This window comes from Petaurus breviceps, unplaced genomic scaffold, assembly GCF_028583685.1.
Source record: "Petaurus breviceps papuanus isolate PSGF00001 unplaced genomic scaffold, PetGlider_PUasm1.0 90734, whole genome shotgun sequence".
Classification (NCBI taxonomy): Eukaryota; Metazoa; Chordata; class Mammalia; order Diprotodontia; family Petauridae; genus Petaurus; species Petaurus breviceps.
Window position 1 is genome coordinate 14,214,034 of NW_027187327.1, and position 17,626 is coordinate 14,231,659.

Genomic DNA, 17,626 nt, shown 5'->3' on the forward strand with positions numbered 1-17,626 from the left:
GCTACTTGCATGAACACACCTTTGAGGAGAAGGGAGTTGGTAGGAAAAAAGGACATAGAAATGGAACTTTTCATGATTTCCTAAATGGTTTTCCCTCTTAACATCCATCTAGTTCTGGGGGGAAAATATACATACATACATACAAACAATGTATATATATAGAGAGAGACAGACAGACAGAGGCAGAAAGAGAGAGACAGAAAGAGAGAGACAGAGAGATGCAGATATATATATATATATATATATATATATATATATATAGAGAGAGAGAGAGAGAGAGAGAGAGAGAGAGAGACAGAGAGAGAGACAGAGAGACAGAGAGACAGAGAAAGACAGAGAGGAACAGAGAGGAACAGAGAGCCAGAGCCAGAGACAGACAGACAGACAGAGACAGACAGAGACAGAGTGAGACAGAGAGAAACAGAGACAGAGAGACAGAATGACAGAGAGACACAGAGATACAGAAACAGAGAGAAGGGACAATCAAAATACTTGCACTGGACAATAGTTTATTCATTTACAGTACAAAATCATTTTATCCAGTATATTCTCCCCTTCATTGGGGACAAAAAGATTAAAGTTATAGAATGTTAGATTTGGGAGGGTCCAAATTCAAGTAGTTGAATTCAATTCAAACTTCAAGAAGTCCTAACTGACCCCAGGCAGTTGTCATTAATCATGGAATCATAGATCTAGAGCTATCAGGAACGACAGAGGCAATCTTGTTCAACTCTCTCATTTTAAAGATGAGAAAACCGATATCCTGTAAGGGGAAATGACTTGTTCAAGGTCACACAAACAGCATGGTAGTTCTAAAAGGTTTCCATCTAGTTTTTTTTAATACTACTAGTGGCAGAGAACTCACTATATTAGGGGGCAATGCATTCCAATTTTGGACTGCTCTATTAGTCAATCTTCCTAATTTTGAGTCAAACTCTACCTAATTTTGCCCCACTTCAGCCACAAAGAATAAGTCCAATATAATGTCCATGCCATAGCTTTAACTTAAATTTTAAAATGGCAATCCTATTCTACCTATTCTAGCTGCATTCTACAATGCAAATTTAACATGATTGTTATTATTACAAATAGCAAATATACAAAAAGCAAAATTAACATAATGGTCAATAAGCTCTCTTAGCACAAAAATTAAATAGCAACTCTGGTATGGCATTCAAAACCCTTCACAACCTTGCTCCAACAGTGTCTTCCAGCCTAACTGCATATTACCCCTTTTTACTCACCCTACAATTCAGCCAAACTGGCTCCTTGCTTCTTCCCACACATGACCCTCAATATTCCATCCCAGTTCTTTTCCAAAGGCTCTCCTCTATACCGTGTTTCCCCGATAATAAGACCTATCCCGAAAATAAGCCCTCCCCTTACTGTGTAAGATTCCTCGAAAATAAGCCCTATTGAGATTGCTACTGTAGTGAAGGTGATCCCCTGCGCTACACGCTACATTACGGTACCCTCTGTATGCAGTGTTCCCCCCCCCCCGGAAACGCACGCCGCGCCCCGAGCTGCAGCAGTGAGCGCATCATCCTGTTCTTCCCCAGTGATTTGCTTGCTGGAGCCATTGAGAGCAGTGCCGCGGAGGAGAGCTGAGGCAGGACAACATAAGCCCTCCCCTGAAAATAGGCCCTCTGGTGTTTTTCTTTCCAAAAAAAATAATAAGACAGTGTCTTATTATCGGGGAAAGACGGTACTTGGGATGTTGTTCCCTTCTCACTGTGCCTACCTATAATTCTTAGTTTACATCAAAGCTCAGCTCAAACCCCACTTACTACATTAGGCCTTTCCTGACCACCTCCATATGCCACTCCTCTTTCCTATAAAATCACCTTATGTTTAATTTACATAGACTTTGGATATACTTGTCTTCCATATACTTATACATGTATATTTTGTTTCTCCCTATAGAGTGTGAGGTTTTTAAGGGAAGAGACCTCCATTTGTGTCTTGTATTCCAGTGCTTAGTTAGCATAGTGTCTGGTTGATACCAGGTGCTTAATGAAAGCATGTTAATTAATTGGGCAATTTATATAATAACTCTAAGTTCCTTTATTATTATTGTGACTGGTTATACTCCATTTTATCAATGGTCTTTTGAAAATGTGATGACTATCTGGTGATGTATACCTGTGACTTTTGCTAGTGGAGAAGCTAAGCTGGTGGATCCTTTAAGCTCAAAAGTTCTGCAGTGGGTGCTATACGAAGTCTAGCACCAATATGGTGAGCTCCCAAAAGGGAGAGGCAGAGGGTATAAGACTGCTTGAGAAGGGGAAAATTGGCTCAGATCATAATCAGCACAAGCCAAAGATTCTGTGCTGATTACCCTTGAGATAGGTCTCTGAGTAGCTGTTGTAGTTTTATAACCTGGGCTTATAAAGAGAAGAGAAGAAAATTCCAAAGGAAGGGAAGAGAAGGGGAGGAGAGGTGAGGAAAGTGAAGGGAGGGGAGGAGAGAGGAGAAAAGGGAAGGAAAAAGGGAAGGGAAGGGAGAGGAAAGGAAGAGAAGGAAAGATATAAGAATTGAAGGGGTAAAGAGGGAAGGGAAAAGGAAATGGGAGAGGGAGAGAGAAAAGAAAAGGAGAAAAGTGGAGAGTAGAAAATGTGATGACTATAAACATAGAAAAGGAAAAAAAGTAGAAAAGTTTCTTTGTTACAAACATGTTTCTTTTCTAAACAAGAAAATATAAAAAAAACATGATGCTTAGAAATAAACATTTGTTTGAACAATACTTTCAATTGTTATTTAGTCATCTTTCAATCATATCTGACTCTCCACCAACCCTTTTGGGGTTTTCTTGCCAAAGATATTAGGGTGGTTCGATATTTCCTTCTCCAGCTCATTTTTTTACAGATGAAGAAACTAAGGCTAACAGGCTTAAGTGATTTTTTGGTCGGGGTGACATATCCAGTAAGTGTCTAAGGCTGTATTTGGACTCAGGTCCTCCTGACTCCAGGCCAGGTGCTCTATCCACTGTTAGACCTAGTTATCTGAGTACAATGGGGCTGTTACTTCCCTTGTTATTAACCTTTATTATTAGTTTGATTATTAATATTTTGAGTATGAATGCAGCCTACTATTAGATTATATTCTTTAGCACCTATGTCACATTAATAATTTATAACAAGCATGTGGTCAATTAAAACCCCTCTTTTTAATGATCATTTCTTGAAAGTCATTTTTCTGCCACTTAAAACTTATCCAGTTGATGCTTGAAACTAATTGTATGATTTGACATTTACTTGAATATTGAATGGATTTGGTCTTTCTTCCATTCAATATTTGAATGGTCTTATAGATGTGATTGTTGTATCCAATGATGCAGATCATAACCCATCTATACTGGTCCATACTCTGTAACTCCTGTCAACATCCTCCCCTAAGTATATCAGAAGCAGGTCCCTTAAACATCCTGGGACCCTTTTCCACTGTCCCCTGACATTTCAACATTACTAGTGTAGCACATGCCCTATTGGTTGTATCCCACTCTTGCCATGTGCCTGGTCCATTTTTCTGATCAATCTCTTAATCATTAAATTTCATCATGATAAATTAGGTTTGTGATTCAGTGCTATGGAGCCTATTTTGCCTCCTGATTTTGAGAATGGAGTCAGCAAGACCTGAGTTCAAAGCCTGCCTTAAACACTTACTAGCTATGTGATCCTAGGCAAGTCACACCCTCTGTCTGCCTCCACTTCCTCAACTGGAAAATGGAGAAAATAATAGCACCTATCTTACAGGATTGTTGTGAGGATCAAATGAGACAATATTTACAAGACACTTAACACATGGCACATAGTAGATGCTTAATAAGGATTTGTTCCCTTCTTTCCTAATATTCAAGATATTAGTTAATCATTTTAGAGTCATACATAAATTTGATAATATTCCCTCCAAGTATTCATTTAAATTACTGGTAGAAATGCTGCAGAAAAAGGACATGTTCTATAGCAAACTGTAAGAAACCTTCTCTCTTGGTTTACACTGACAACTAATAAAATTCTTTCAGTCACTGAATTTTCTATTAATTGCCAGGTAAGTACCAGTTATCATATTTTATTACTTAAGATCAGCCCAGGTAATATATCAATCAGCTTCAAATGAGTATGTTAGTGATTCTGAAATCGATATACACTATATATGCACAGAAAGATACTTTTACAATCATTTATTGCTTTCCCTGTAGTAGAAGGCTTACAGTTTTTCTTATAATAATGACAAACCAAAAGGATAATAATAAAAATTCAGAAGTCTTCCATATGTCTTCAGTAAAGTGAACTCTACTTAAAGTGGTTGGATCAATTTGACAGCAAACTCTATGAAAATATTTTAAAAAAAGGAATATCAGTAGAGTTGCTGAGCCTTAGGCCATCTTAGACTTGGTAAGTCAAATCTTTGATTTTAAGCCTCATTGATATTCAATGATTTGACAAGATTTTTTCCCCTAACTAGCTGATTTTTCATTGATCCTATCTGAGAGAATTGTCTTTTTCTTAAGCTTTTCTGAGTGATTCACTTATACTTAAAGCTGACCAAAAAAAGCCTAAGAAATAATAAGTATCAAGTTCTTAATGTTAACAAATGGTAGACTGGACCCAGAGATGTGCAGGTAAAGTTTAAGTTCTCAGGGAGGTTCAGTAGGAAATTATAGCATGATACACACTTAAATTTAATCTGTATTGTTAACATTTTAGCTATTCCTTTCTTATGTTTAGACAGTCAAAAAAATCCTAATAAATTAAACCTTTTTTTTAAATTTGCCCATTTCCCAGGTATCAATGCTCACAATTAAAATTTGAAAACTGATTCTCATAGGTCACTTTGAGCTGATTCTAAAATACCCATGGTTGGGGGGAGGACAGGAAAGCAACAGAATCTACCTGGGACTCAAGACAGCAATAAGTCCCATATCACAATGACTTTTGAATAAGCACTTAGTTCAAATTCTATCTCTGATGGTTTTGTCTTGTGTAAGGTTGGGCAAATCATTTATTCTCCCTCAGTTTCCTGACTAATAAAACAAAATGAGGGGGTTGACCCTAAGTTTCCTGTTAACTCTAAATCTATTATCCTATGATCTTAAGTAACCACAGGATTGAACTTATGATTTTTTAAGAGCAGTTCTTTGATTAAGACTATATTGGTATATAAAAGTTCTTAACGACATGTCATAAAGAATGAGGGAGGCTTAGCCAATCCATCAACAGGTATTTTTAAAGTGTCTACTATGTAGCAGGCACTGGATTAGGTACTAGAGAAACAGGCAAAAATAAAACAGTCCCTTCCCTCAAGGTGCTTACATTCTATCAGCAGAGACATAACTCAAATGGGTAAACAGGATACTGTTAGTTTGTTGCAACCAATCTAACCATTAAAAGCAGTTAAAATTTGGTATCAAATAATTTATTATGACTAAACTTTTTGAAGCCATTGAATATGGTAGACTGATATAGATGACACAGAAGTCTCCTTAATGACAAGATTGAATTAGTTTGTTTTTAGGAAGTCTCATGTGGATTTAACTTATTTATTCTTATTTGAGCTCTTAGAAAATCAGAGAATTACAGTGTTTGAAGACACTTTAACAATTATCTAAATGAATTCCATAATTTTCTACAAGAAGAGACTGAGGGAAGAAAATAACTTACCCAGGGCTATCTATCTATTTTATGTCAAAGCTAAGATTGGAACACTATCTTTTTAATTCTTGGGCCTGTGTTCCTTCTTCTTTTTTTTCTTTTTGGAGGGCAATTGGGGTTAAGTAACTTGCCCAAGGTCACATGGCTAGATTTTTTGTGTGGGTGTTTAGTGTCTGAGGCTGGAACCAAACTCGGGTCCTCTTCACTCCAGGGCCAGCGCTTTAGTCACTATGCCACCTAGCCGCCCACCTGTGTTCCTTCTGCTCCCCCATTATTCATTTCCTATGAGCATCGCTGTCTTATGCATTCCTCGTCTTTTTGTGTACCACTGGTCTTAATCCTCATTTCAAAATGATAATAAATGATAATATTTTGTTAAAAGATACTTTTCATGAATTTTCAGTGATATACTATTTACCTTGTTGTTTTGAGAATCAAAAAAGACAATACATTTGTTAGGCACTTTTTAAACCTTAACATACTATATAAATGTTTAGCTATGGATGGTACAGTGGTTAGAATATTAGACCTAGATTCAGGAAGACCTGAGGTCAAAGCCAATCTCAAACATTTACTAGCTAATTTGACCTTGGGCAAGTAATTAAATCTCTCTCTGATTCAGTTTCCTCGTCTATAAAACAGGGATAATAATAGCAGATACCTTCAAGGGTTATTGTAAGAATCCAATGAGGTATATACTTGTAAAACACTTTGTAAACCTTAAAACACTATGTTAATTCTAACTCCAGTTATAATATTATTTTACTGCCTAAAAATACTTAATTTCCTATAAACTCCTTCGATGTCTATCAAGAAGTTCAAAAAGATCATTCTAGTGACTGAAACAAAGGGGACTTGGAGGTCATCTATTGTAATTTCATTTTACAGATGAGGAAACTGAGACCAAGAGGGTTTAACCCAGGTGGTTGGAATTCAAATCCATCTCCAGAGCTTAGTGCATCAGCCTGGCACATAATAAGTGCTTAGTATATTTGACTAAAAAATAGAGTAAACAAATAGGTCTCTGAAGTGGTATAGATATATCCAAAAACATAATCAAGGATCTTGAAAGCATAATGTTGATCTTGTTACAGAATGCATAGCCCTTCTTTTGCTTAGTTTTAGTAGGTACGATATTTGTAAAACAGTACTAACTGGACCACCAGTGCCACTAACGCAATGTCAAGATAAATAGCATGATGCAATGGCAAGACCAATAGGTATGAAGTCCAAAAGGCTGTATTTGAGTCGTGTTCCCATCAATATCATTTCTGAGTCTCATATTTCTTTTTGTTCCTAAAATGGAAGTACTGACTGGCTGAGAATTGGGGAGGGAGCTTTCAGCTCTAAATCTGTAGTCCTATGATTCTATGTCCAATCTCTGTTCGCTGTTCCTGGCTGCATTGTTCCATTAACTTAACTCAAGGACAATTTAATACATATGACTCACTTAAAATCATACCATTTACCCATCCTATGCTGTCACTACATCCACCACCTTTGAGAAATGCAACTTGACAGTCTGCAAGCACATTTTATACAGTGACCACTTTATTCCATTGCCTATTGAACCTCCTTGGGAGGAAATACATCACACCCAAAAATATCAATTGCATACATCCATGATATCTCAGAGTTGGAAAGCACCCCAGAAACTATTAGGTTCAACCTGTACCTGAACAAGAAGCCCCTCTGCAACACATTTGACAAGTGGTGATCTAGGCTACACATCAGGCCTCTAATAAGTTCAGCTCAGTGAACTTCAAATGAACTCATATAAGCAGTACAAGATATAAAACAAAGGGCCTAGAGTTAGGAAGACCTTAGTTCAAATTTACCCTCAGATGCTTCCTAGCTATGTGACTCTGAGCAAGTCACTTACCCTCTGTCTGCCTCAGTTTCCTCATATGTAACATGGGGATAATAATTGTACCTACCTTCTAGGATAGGTACATTGTTCAAGGGTTATTGAGAGGATAAAATTAGATAATATTTGGAAAGTATTTTGTAAGCCTGAAAGCAATATATAAATACTAACTACTACTGCTATTATTATTATTGTTATTATTATTGAAGAACAGTCTACTATCTCTCAAAGCATTCCATTCTATTTTTACACATTTAGGTAGCTATTATCATTAAGAAGTTCTTCCTTAAACTACATTACTCTACAACCTCTACCCATTGTTCCTAGGTCTGCTCTCTGGAGCCAACCAACAAGTTTGAGAGTATTTCATAACTATTTTGCTACATTTTCCTCACCCCCACTCAAAAACCTGGAGATGATTATGATGACACTGTCATGTATTTAAATACTTTGGAGGAAAGTAGGGTGATTATTATAACTGTCTTTCATTTACTTGGGGGGCATTGTTCTACTAATAGTAAGTTTGCATATATAACCTTAAAGCTCTATATAAATATCAACTATTGCTGGTGTTCTTGAGCCTATTACTGCTATGACAGCATAGTGCACAAAGAGCTGTCCTCAGAGTCAAAAAGATATCAACTTGAATCCTGCCTCAGACAATTACTACCTATGAGAGCCTAGGCCAGTCATTTAACCTCTCTCAGTCTCTTCTAAATTTCTTCATCTGTAAAATGGGGATAACGATAGTATCTTGTTTAGAGTTATTAGGGAGACCAAATAAGAAATGAAAATAATGAAATGATAGATGTAAAGCACTTTGCAAACCTTAAAGTGATATATAATTGTTATATGTCATTATAATTGTTAATATTTACATAAGTAAAGCGTGACTCTGTGTGGGTATGTGTGTGGACACAATTTCCGCTTATACACAATCCAGATTCCGTGTACAGTGTGTTTGATTTGAAAAGGCAAAGAAAGCACTGTATTTTGTATTTGCTTTTCCATAAGGTAATGAGGTCTTTTCCATAAGTTAATCAGATCCATTTGCCATCTATATCCTATTTGATCAACATGAGGCAGTCACATGAGGCTCTTATCCATTATGATACCTTGTCAATTTACAGCAAAGTCAATACCTTTTCATACATTATCTAAGATCATCAATTATCTGAAGATTAGAGATTACAACTGGGATTTGATCTATATAGAGAGCTCCTAGGTGACAGAACTTTTACTACCAATGTAGGTAGGCATATTTAACAGTTTACAGTTTTAGAGATTTGACTAGAATATTGATAAGTTAATTAATTTGCCCAGGTTCATATAGCCAGTAGGTGTCAGATATGAGATTTGAACCTAGTTCTTCCTGGATCTGAAGCCAGCTCTCTATCCATTACCGCCACATTGCCTTCTCTTGTTTATTGGTTTCAATCCTTATCAGAAGAAAGGGGAAAAATAAAAAAACATTTTTAAAAAGAAAGGGAAAAATTTTTTTTGGTTCCCTTTAGTTCTGTGGGTTGTTTTCTACACCCAGCAGCCACATTTTAAAAGAACAGGAGATAAAGACTTTGGTGAATTCTAAGTAATTGAAGCTCTGCTTTGAGGAGATAGCCAAAAAAAAAATCATGCAATATCTGATACATAAAAAGTAGCCAGGCTGAGAAATCAAGTACAAGGTGAGACAGACATTGTCACCCTCCAGAAAGAGAACAGAATGAACCAGGATGTCCCATCCCATGTCTCCTTCTCACTCCATTGCTTACCGGCACATGGCAATCTTGTCTCAGTTCCTTGATCTTCTGGACCAACAGTCCATACTCCTTGCCACCCTTGTGAAGAGACAGACATTCCGGAGGCACACATTTACAGGTCAAAATAGATGCTGTCTTGCAAGGAGATCTAGATTGGGAAATAGTATTCTTGCCCTTTTAGCCACCTTCAGTGACTCAAGATCTTATCAAGGAAGTGAATAGAAGAGAGGATCCTTCTATTATTCTACTAATATCATTATGGGAAGAAAAAAAAGACAAAAACAGTGGGCCAGCAAAAGCAAAGAACTGATACTGAAAAAAGAATATTAGCATGGCAGGAGAATATCTCTCTTTTGCATGCCTGACTCAGGTCATTGCAGGCACTGGAACGTTACTTGAAGTATGGCTTAGATAAAATAATGTGCACTATCCTAGGTGGGCCTGGGGCTATTGAAATAGGGAGATTGTACTGGGGAGCAGCATATTGGGATCTCAGTTGGTTCTCAGCCAGATCCACAGGAGTCAGGAAATAATCCCTCTGCCAGATGACGCTCTTCTCCTAGCCTTTCCCTCTGTTTACCTATTACCAGTGGCCTTTCCCCTGCTGTGAGTTTATTTGTAGAAAGAACTAAATAAAGGAATCTCATGACAATAAAATGGCCATTAGCCCCCAAAATGAGTTCTTTAAGCATACCTTTTTTTCCCTCTTTTCACTGTAAGATTACAGACAATTAAGCCGAAGCATTTTCTACTGTGTCTTTTTATTATACTTCACGAAGGAAAGGTTTATTCCTTACAGAACATCTGAAATTAGGTGAACTTTATATAGCCTCCCCATTCTATTATGAAAAGCTTTTAGGGAGGTTGCTTATTCTTGATTTGCTTTCCTTGTGTAAGCATGAACCTTTTTCTACATATAACTGGCATTTTCCTGGTCACAGTAGATATATGTCCTTTATTTGCTTAAAAAGCCTTTATTTAGGGGTGGCTAGGTGGCCCTGGAGTCAGTAAGACCTGAGTTAAAATCCAGCCTCAGACACTTAACACTTACTAGCCAAGTGACCTTGGCCAAGTCACTTAACCCCAACTACCCCTGTCAAAAAAAGGCATTTATTTATCAGCTTTTAAGTGCAAGGTGGGGGGAGCTAGGTGGCACTTCCATTCATGTGCTTTTATTCTGGGGTATCAATGTACCCCTGGCCCATTAAGATGAGCAGAATGCTAAGTTTCATCTCAGAGACTTAGAGTGGCTACTCAAACCCAGAGTGTCTCTTCTGCCTAGTTCTTATGCCAATGGGCACTGTGCCCTGAGACCTGGCCTGGAAATGAGGTAGCAGTGACTTTGCCTTCCTCACATTTGTTGCCACAGTGTACCAGTGTACCAGCCCTGTTTTCTCCAACCTGACCTTGGGGAGGGAGAGGACCTCAGTAGGAATAACTGGTGCTTTTATAAAAATTTACAATAAAAATGCTGATAATGGACATTATTTCATTCTAGATTCACAGCAGTTGCTGCAAAATATGCAGAGCAGATATTGGAATCCCTATTTTATAGGCGAGGAAAAAAGGCTCCAGACTGATAAAGTAAAACATCCAAAGTACCAAATCCAGAAAGATGCAAATGGGATGTGGACCTAAGTCTCCTGATTCAAGAAACTAGGTTCTGGTGACTCTTGCCCAAATTACTTTGCAATTATTTTCTATAAATATATAATTTGTGTTTGGGGCAGCTAGATGGCATAGTAGATAGGGTCTAGAGTCAGGAAGACTCCTTCTCTTGAGTTCAAATTGAGCCTTAGACATTTACTTATCTGTGTGACCCTGGGCAAGTCACTTAACCCTGTTTGCTTCAGTTTCTTCATCTGTACAATAAACTGGAGAAAGAAATGACAAGCCATTTCAGTATCTTTGTCAAGAAAACTCCAAAAGGGGATCATGAAGGGTTGGACACAACTAAAACAATCTAAACAACAAATACTTTGGGTTTATTTTACAATAATATAATAGTAACAACTAGAATGCAAATAGTTCTTTAAGGTTTTCGAAGTACTTTCCAAACATTTTCTCAATTAAGCCTGGGTCAATGCTATTATGCTCATTTTGCACATGAGGGTCAGAAATGACTTGCCTAGGGTCATATAAGTAATAAGCATCCAAGATAAGATTTGCACTCAGATATTCTTGACTCTAAGGCCAATACTCTATCTACTGTGCCACATAGCTAAATTGCAAATGTAGGTGTTGTTAGGCTCCTTAAAGGCAGAGATTGTTTAAAGTTTTGCTTTGTATCCCCAGTGCCTAGCACAATGCCTAACCCTTAGTAGGTACTTAAACCCTTATGGATAGATTATTGGTTGATTGATTGATATTACTGATAGTCTAATACCATTTCCACTATGCTACATTGCTTCAACATTAGGTAGCAGAAATAATAAATAATCATTAGTTTGTGTCATTCACTTATTTTGTATTTTCTTTATTAATGGGTGGATGGATGGATGGATAGATGACCTTAGCTATAAGGTGTCAACTCTATTAACCAAATACAAAAGGGAGACAAGTTTCTGCTATAAAGAATTTGCATTTAATTGGGAGAGAAAATAGAGAACAATGGATTTGGAATCAGAAGACATGAATCCTCACCATGAGTCATGTACTACCTATATGACTTTGATCACTGCTTTGGGTTTCTTGACTATATATATATATATATATATATATAATGAGGATGCTAGATTACCTGATTCTTGAAGATCCCACTACTTTAAATTATGTGATACAACTTATTATATCCCAGCCTACCTTGGAGTGAATTCTATAAAAAACATAGAGAGAGAATTTCCTCAAAAGATCTGAACATATGATTCACTTAAACCAAAAATGAAGTAAAGCCAAAGTTCAGGTGAGAATTGCCTACAGGTAATATCAATTAAAAGTGATTATTGATCTGGGCAGAAGCTAGATCAACATTCAAAACACAGCTAGGTAGGTTTATATGCAAATCGTACCAGGGTAGGCCAGACTGGGTCTGAAAAGTGCAAATGGTAATGCCAGGTGTGGACTGAAGGAATTCAAGGGAAGGTAAGAAGTCAACTGTCAAGTGAATAATCCTAGGATAAAATTGTGGAAGGAAGACATACACAGAGGATGGCAAACAAGAAGCAAGTATTGTCATCAGTGCTATATTTTACTATTAGTCCCATGAAGTGGGGGTGGGTGATATTGATTGTAAACCCTATCTATCTTTATGGATCTTGTATGTACATCTTTATTTACATGTAACCTTAGGGTCAATGCTGTTTTTTCCTCCCTTTGTGTATCCCTAGCATTTAACACAGTACCTCAAACCTAGTAGGAGCTTAATAAATGTTTGTTGATTGGTCGATCAATTATATTTATTTGTTTTGTTCCCCCAGTGCTGACCACAGTGTCTGGAATATTGCAGGTACTTGATAAGTGCTTATTAATTTGAATTTCACCTCTGATGATTTCTAGGTTTTCAATTCCATGGATTTCATATGTATTATCTCCTATCTATTACTCCATATCCAATAGAGCATTTTATGATGAACATAAAAATATTCTAGGCAGAAATTACAGATCTTAATGAAAACCTTTCCTTATCTTCTGTATGATCTTGAGGAGGAATTTCCAATCAACATTGCCATATCATCACATTACCTCATGAGGCTGAGCAGGATTCTAGAAGGGACACTGATTAAAGTTGCCCATTATTATGACCCAAAAATAATAGGTGTCCATATATCATTGAATCACAGAAATTTAGAGTTCAAGAGACCTCACTGGCCATCTAGTCCAACCTATATCTGAACAAATTTCTCTGTATAGTGCTCTTAAACTGGGTTGTGACCCTGTATGGGTCATGAAAAATCTGGCAACAATAAAAGGTTTCTGGGTGCACAACAACCAGAATCAATTAACAATCAAACATGTAATGAATCCAAGGCATTTCTGGCAGTGCTTGCCCATGTTATATCATGCAACTTTGTGCCATTATGCCATGCAATGCCAATGAATGCTGCTGAAACATGAAAAGGGGCTGTGAATGGAAAAAAGTTCAGAAGCCCTGCCCTATAACATATGTGACAAGGGATCATTCTATGTTTGTTTGAAGACCTCCTTTGAGGGGGGGTGTACTACTGGGGTGTTCTGGAGCCAGCTCCTACTGGTTTTTCAGAGTCAATTGTTAAATTTTGAGTGTCAGCATTTATACCTTAGAAATTGACAAGCTACAAATCAGGGCTTGATTTATTGTTTTGTTGATTGTCTAGACTTAAGAATGTGTCGATAATTCAGATTACATTCAAAAGTGTATGTGTATTTTATGAGCATTACAATGAAATGCATATCTCTTGAAAGATTCAAAACCAAAATAAGATAGAATATTCTATACTGAATAATAATTGTATTGTATAATAATAATATCATATATTTTGCAATAATAATATTGCAAATTGTATTGTACAATAATAATATTGTATGTTGAATAATAATAGTGAATAGATACAGAATAGCCTATATCAGAAACTCTTAAGAATTAAATACATGTTGTGTATGTCAATGAGCCTTGTTCCTTGCTATAGCCCAACAAAATGATAGATCACTGGGCACAAATCTCTCCTCAGAAGACTCTGTGATGTGAAAATATAAAATAAAATAAGCATACAATATATTTAAAAAAATTAACTGTGGTAACATGGCAAAACTGGTTGATCTTGATTTGGGAGTTTAAAAAAATATAGTCATAACAGCATCATGAAATCCTCAAAAGCAAAAACTAAACTAAAACTAAATTTGCTATCACATAAAAGGAAAAATGAAGCACAAACCAGAAAAGATTTACACAATAATGATATTAATGCAAGATATCAAATGGGGGAAAAGTGAGTCAGTCATAAAAATCAGCAAGTTCAAAACCACAGAATCATTGTGGTACTGAGATTACCACATTTCTAAATGGTAATTAAGAATAATGGAAAAGATGTTATTAAATATAATTGATGTTATCTTAAAACACTTATTAAATCTGCTAATCAAGCACATTGGCAAACTGTACAAATTAATTTGATAACCAGGAAATGCTTCTCAAAATGTATGCTTTTTTCAATTTTTGTTTCTTCTAAATCATAAATGAGCCTTCTGTTTGAGTAGCCAACAGATGCAATATTAAATACCTCCACAAGGGTCCATAATTAAAATGATAGGAAAATATTACTATTAGGTCGGCCTAAAATAAACCATTAATACATGTTTTCCCCTTGTACAGTTTCAAGAACTCATGCTGCTATCGGGGCATATTTGTAGAGGGTTTGTATCAAACATCTGTTTGCTCTTACATTTTGATTATTTCTTCTAAGGAATATAACTTGAACTTTAATATTCAAACATAGGTGATGCTGCAAACCCCAGTAATATAGTATTTCATGCCATTAAAATCCTTAGCATTATTCCCAAGGATAAAACAGTGAATAGGATTTGAACTTAGCTTGCTGGTGAAATAATTATAGTCTTAAAAGCACAGAAGGAATGTATTTCAGACAAAGTGAGAACAAAGAATACCTTGAAAAAAGTAACAGAGCTTATTTTCCCATCCTCAACCTTAATAAAGGCAGCTGATAGTATAGTATAGGAGTGGGGAACCTGTCACCTTGAGGTCACATGGCCCTTTGAATCCAAACTTCACAGAACAAATCCTACTAATAAAAGAATTTGTTCTGTAAAACTTGGACTCAGTTAAAAGGTCATACCTAAGGACCTAGAAGACCACATGTGGCCTTGAGGCAGCAGGTTCCCCATGCCTGGTATAGTGAATATATATTCACTGGGCTTAGCATCAAGAAGAGATGAGCTTAAATCAAGCGTTAGACACTTATTAAGCATTGTGATCCTAGGCAAATTACTTATTCTCTGTTTGCCTCAGTTCCCTCTTCTATAAAATGAGCATAATAATACTTATTTTCCAGGGTTTTTGTGAGGATAAAATGAGACATTTGTAAAGTGTATTGTAAATCTGAAAGTGCTATATAAATGCTAACTGTGATGATAATGAAGATGATACGGCTGAGCTGCTGATGCTATAATAATTCCTTTTATCCATGAGGACCTGAATTTAGGTCTACCTCTGACACATACTGACTTCTGGGCAAGTCATTTAACCTTTGGATATTGCAGACAGTCTCTAAGAATATAAGTTTCAAAATCGGTGCCCATACGAATTGGTTCATAAAATTCCTCATAGGAAATTCTCTCTACCCATGAAATCAAAGGTGAGATCCAAAAATAATGATATAAATTATTATGAGAGTTATCATCAGGAAGTGGATAGAGGGCCAGACCTTGGATTCATTCAAGAGGCCTTGTGTTCACAAAGGCTGTTCATAACTACTATCTGTGTGACTCTGAGCAAGTCACTTAACCACTTTGTGGCCTAGGCAACTAAGACTCTAAGTAACAGGCAAGTTGCTGATCTGCATCAGTGAAGGAAGTTTCCACACCTGAAGTTTTCTGAACTAACAAAATCATAGACCTTAACCAACGTGAAACAGCTTATCACAAAACTGGAAATGTATACTATAAATTATGCTTGAGATTTTATGCCATGTTGTACTAGAAAACAAACAAATCAACAACAACAACAAAAAAAAAACATGTCAGGTCTTCATAATGTTTAGCAGAATCATCATCATCATCATGCTTGTGAGATGTTATACTTTACTTTCAGTGTTCTAAATCTTGAAAGGTAATTCCTATAATGATATACAGCTAGTCAGCAATGGAAAACAGTAGAACTTTAGGAAGTTCAGCAGTTTCCAAGGAAAATTAAAAAGCTGTAGCAGTGCTACAAAGAAATATGAGAGGATTACAATAATGGTAGTCTTATCTACCAAATTTCACTTTTGTATCTAGACTAAATACATGCAGTTAGGTGGCACAATGGATAGAGCAGTGGGCTTGGAATCAAGATGATTCATCTTCCTGAGTTCAAATCCATCCTCAAGCACTTACTAGTTGTGTAACCCTGTCATTTAACCTTGTCTGCCTAAGTTTCTCATCTGTAAAATGAGCTGGAGAAGGAAATGGCAAACCATGCCAGTATCTTTGCCAAAAAACCATAAAATCGAGTCATAAAGAGTTGGACATGACTAAGGAACAACAAAATCAGTCAGTCTGATCTCTCTCTCTGTATGTATATATGTACATAATGTATGTAAGTGCACACATATCTTTTGGCAAAGTTACTTTTATGTGTTTAAATACATAAATCTATGGGGAGTATTAAAGATTACAAAATACTGAGAAAACATGCCACATAAGAAGTTAGGATTTTTTATTTTAGTTTGTTTTTCTTTGGGTTGTTTTCAAGTTCTATCTTCCTTGACTGATCTTATTCTCCATTAGAGGCTTTAGACATTTCCAAAAATGTTTCAAAGTAGTATTTCTACTAGAGAGGCACCATGGTGAGGAAATACTTGGTTTTAGAAGATTTGAGTTTCAGTCTCTGGTTCAACATTTATTGGAAATATGACTTTTGAGTACCTCTGTGATGAGCCTTAGTTTCATTAAACAACTCATTTGATAATATGGATGATTATATCCACAATAACCTCCTAGGACTGTAGTGAGTATCAAATTAGAAAATGCATGCAAAACACTCTGCATACTTTAGTGTGCTATATAAATGGCAGTTATTATTATTACCTATCTTAGAGTTTGGTCATGAAGAAAGTGCTATGTAAAGCACAGCATAAATCTCAGTTGCATAAAATTTTCTTATTTTTATGACCCTTGTGAGTGTTTTGGAGAATAAAATAGGACTATCTAGACTGGATCAGTTTAATAATGTCTGCACATCCCTTTTTCATGTTGTTGTTACTAATTCCTCATTATTTCCTTATTCTGCTCTCAAAATGGCAAAAAACAAAAGCAAAAACAAACTGCCAAAGCTTTACTCAAAACCTAGATTCTCATATAAACCAAAGGAATGGGGAAAGGAAAAAAGCATCAGTTCTAAGGCCTCCCTAATCAATTTGCACTACATAGTCTTTATTTTCATAGTTAATTCGTTTTAGATTCATAACCACTTGGCTATGTGCAACAGATTTATAATTCTCAAATTTTAGGCTACAAAGACTAGATGTTAGGATTTCCAATAATAATAAAAAAAAAAACTAAACCTCTGCATTATGCAGTTGTTTTAGGGAACATTACACGAGGGGGCTCTAGGGAAGAGAATGGATTTTTTCTGCTTTTAGTTTCCTAAAGATTAGACTTGGAGTTTGGAGAAATCATGACTACATATCTCTGGGGGGATATAAAAAGTACGACTACAC

At 36.2% G+C, this 17,626-nt stretch overlaps 1 protein-coding gene across 9 annotated transcripts in view; it reads right to left on the reverse strand.

Moving 5' to 3' along the window:
* The window catches only part of RIMS1 (regulating synaptic membrane exocytosis 1), a 412,074-nt gene that overhangs the window by 283,779 nt on the left and 110,669 nt on the right, over nt 1–17,626 (reverse strand). The gene's annotated exons all lie outside the window — the stretch shown is intronic.